This window comes from Engraulis encrasicolus, chromosome 12 (assembly GCF_034702125.1).
Source record: "Engraulis encrasicolus isolate BLACKSEA-1 chromosome 12, IST_EnEncr_1.0, whole genome shotgun sequence".
Taxonomy (NCBI): Eukaryota; Metazoa; Chordata; class Actinopteri; order Clupeiformes; family Engraulidae; genus Engraulis; species Engraulis encrasicolus.
The window spans coordinates 28,856,928-28,860,779 of NC_085868.1; the positions used below are offsets into that span (position 1 = coordinate 28,856,928).

Here is a 3,852-nt window from a genome sequence, read left to right on the forward strand (position 1 = left end):
GGCCTATTCAGCCTATTGTGTCATGGTGGTGTTATCATTTTTCAAACTTTATTTTTGTGTAATAATTAGGCATATTGATACATAATCATGTTCATGTTTTGTGCTGTCTTGCTTTGCAGATGACAGAATATTGCTGAAGGATCCTACATGGAAGCTGGCTGATTACACGGAGTGATTCCTCTGGTGTGGTGTACCTCAGAGAAATAAACACTGTTGCAAGAGGTGAGTTTAAGTTTATAAAGTCACACAAAACCTATCCATGTATTTTTAAAAAGTCGAAGTTCTAACTTGCTCTGTATTTCATGCTGTCAATATGAGATGCATACTAATGTTGTGTTATTATTGCAGCTGAGAGTATGCATCTGAGAAGATGGCCAAGATATCCTTATTGCTGGATGGTAGCTCTGGTCGTAGTGGACCATATCTGCAAATGCTTCTGAACATTGACAGAATTTCTAAAGGTTAGCAACCATTCACAAATTTACACCACATGTATGTGTGTTTCAAATGTCTTAACAGTTTGAAGCACACACTGTTAATCAGAGATGCGTCCTGTTCATGCCGTGTGTTATTTTGAGAGGATAGTTAAGGAATAATGGCAGCTGCCTGGTTACAGTAGCCTACATTGATCCCCTTTGTAGCACCATGTCTAAAAATGCTGAGAAAAATCAGTTTGTAAATGTTAGCATTTTTTTTATGAATCTGCACCAAATGTGTGTTTCAAATGTCTACTATCTAACAGTCTGAATAACACACTTGCACACAGTGGTGGACAAAGTAATAGTACTTTTGTGGTGTAATTACAACAGTAGCACATGATATTACATAGCTGTTACACCGTTTGCTCCAGTATACCTACCTATTGAGATAGACTGTGTTGTTACTGAAAAACAATAAAAACCAAACAAGGACCCACCACAAACTCAATTCAACATGTGCAAAATCAGCTTATCGTAAGACAAGTTAGATCGTCAGATAAGTTACCTGTGTTGGAAAGAAACCGTTTAAAAAAAAAAAACTTTTACTTTTACTTTGTCCACCACTGCTCATACATGACATTACCAATTGTTGTGTGCTCAGAGCGGCAGTTTACAAACACACCCTTGGTGCCTTCTGCTGTTAGGCCTATGACACTGAGCCCACCGTTTCATTGATTCAATTTGTTGTATTTTTCAGGATCGCTGAGGACTCCCCCTCCATGCGTGACATCTTTGAGAAATTTTCACGCTTTCTGGAGATGCCAAGTTTGGTACGTCTGCCAGACATTTTTTTAACCTTTATTTAGAAAGAACAAGTCACGATATAGTTGTGTGCATTGTTGATTTTGGCTATACTTGGTGTTAATTAAGCTTCCTGATACTGCATTATTTATACCGTTCACTCAGTAGAGTAAAGCTTTCTATATAACCTGTTAGCCCCTTGTTGTTACCAGTATGGTAATGACCAAGTCGTGGTGCGTTACTAAAGGGCCTGTGTTGTGTCATAGTATTGTGGCGCCATGGTAGGTACATTTCAATGACTATTACAGCGTGCCACTGGAGGTACGGCGCGCATTAAGGGGTTAAAACAGGGCGTTATAAATGTTGTGGTTACCAGAATGGCAATTACTGAGTCGCAGTGCATTACTAAAGGCCCTATGTTATGTCATAGTAGAGTAGTACTGGCAATTAACCTTTCAATGACTATTACAGCATGTTTCAGATGGTATGGCGTGCATTATGGGGCTAAGCACCATTGATGTATCTCTCTCTCTCTCTTTCTCTCTCTCTCTCTCAAATCTTAAAAATTCTTTCAGACTGGAACCAACTTTGCATCCCTCGGCACTGACACTGAGAAGGTTTCAAGGACCCCACTACTAGGAGGCGAGAGTTTGACACGGCAGTGTCATCACTGCCATGGATGACAACGTAACCATTCCTGTTGGTGATTGCCTGACTGACAGTGACAAGCTTTTCATGCTCTATTGGGTGTGTAACTTGGCATATCCCACAGTTTAACTCTGTTTTTGCCTCTTTTGAATATGTGTACGATATAACCATCTCAACCAACAAGTGGGCCAAGGTACTGGAACATTTCTCACTTCAAGTTGCTCTGTAGTCACTGGACATTTTTTTAAACATCTACGCAGACACCACCACTCCACACCATGTGTATTTTAATATCTTCTGATTCCACTGACATGCAGACTACATCCTATGCAAATTCAGGTAATTTACCTGGTACTGGAGAAACAGCATTGTATGCCATTCTAAGTGATACTTGCCTCCTTGTTTTGCAAAAATGTACTGTTCTTTGAATATAACTTAAAGTAAGATCATGTTTACTCTGAGGTTTTCTCCGGTTGTCAAGCACAACCTTAACGTTTTGTAAGTAAGTAATAGTCACAGGATATGCATGCATTTGTAATTTGAATTTTCGTTGAAAATGGCTCACCAAGCATAAAATGTTACCTCTGCTTTTGATTTTTCTTTTTTTTTTTAAATGTCCCTACCAGCCTGTCTTTTTGTTGTGTCCACACAACTTTACCATCATCAGTGTTGGGAAGGAACAGATTGCTGTAAGTTACTGTATCCCCATCATTTCAGATCAGTGCTTTAAAGCCTTTTGAAATTAACTTGTTAATAAACTTTGTGAAAACAAACTCAAATCTTGGTTATTGGTTATGATTGATATAGCTTTGAAACTGTTAATTTGGAGTGAAGTAATTGCAGTGTCCATCTAACCAAGCAAATCGGTTAAAATTTTAACCAATATCTGTGTCGGACACATATTAATCGAACAAATTGGTCAAAACAACCATTGGGGGATTGGTACATTTTTGACTTATAAAGATTGGTTAAACATAACCAATCTATTGGTCAAAACAACCGATTTAGAATTGGTTAGTTTTTTAACCGATCTAGATTGGTTGAAATTTTAACTAAAGTCTAATCGGTTATTTTGACTAATATTTTTCTCGGACACATATTAATCGAACAGATCGGTTAAAAACTACTAATTTTTTGTTTATTTTAACCAATCTTTTTTAAGAGTGTAGTAGTATGTCAAGGCAACGCCTCCCTTGCTTTGTACACCGTCTTAGCCCAGTGGACATAAGTGGGGCCAGGTTTCTTCGGATGATTTCATATATACGAACATGGCATATTTTTATACTCTCTCTCTCTCTCTCTCTCTCTCTCTCTCTCTCTCTCTCTCTCTCTCTCTCTCTCTCTGTCTCTCATCTCTCTCATTCTCAGACTTGCTCTCTTTCTCAGTAACTTCGCTGGATTATCTATGTGCGTGTGTGTGTGTGTATGTGTGCAACTGTGCGCGCGTGTGTGTGTCTGTGTGTGTGTGTGTGTGTGTGTGTGTGTGTGTGTGTGTGTGTGTGTGTGTGTGTGTGTGTGTGTGTGTGTGTGTGTGTGTGTGCGTGCAAAAACAAAAAGTGACAAAATAAAGCCTATATAAGTGTGAAAGCGAAAGAGGTGGGAGAGAGAAAGAGAAAGAAATGTGTGTGTGTGAGAGAGAGAGAGAGAGAGAGAGAGAGAGAGAGAGAGAGAGAGAGAGAGAGAGAGAGAGAGAGAAAGAAAAAAACAAGAGTTAGCAAGCACATAGTAGAATCAGCAGTGTCTCTGGGGTATATTAGCCGCACACACAAGAGCATGTATGTCGCACCGTTAGTCCGCGGGCTAATATCAACTCTGACAACATTGATATTACCAAGGGAGCCAGGTGAGATGTTTAAACAAACAAACAAGGCTGGATCTCGGCCTGAAATATTGCACGAGGGACTAACCGAGGTCAGCTGACAGCTTTGCCCGGGTCCAGGACAAAGTAATCTGAAAGACCCCCCCCCCCCCCCCCCCCCCCCCC

The 3,852-nt window shown here is 39.9% G+C and overlaps 1 long non-coding RNA gene across 1 annotated transcript; it reads left to right on the forward strand.

The window, feature by feature from the left end:
* The first annotated feature begins 372 nt into the window (after window positions 1-372).
* LOC134459670 (uncharacterized) lies at window positions 373-1,921 on the forward strand. Its single transcript, XR_010036855.1, has 3 exons — window positions 373-461; window positions 1,177-1,249; window positions 1,796-1,921. It is a non-coding gene; the product is annotated as an uncharacterized LOC134459670 (long non-coding RNA).
* Window positions 1,922-3,852: the final 1,931 nt, after the last annotated feature.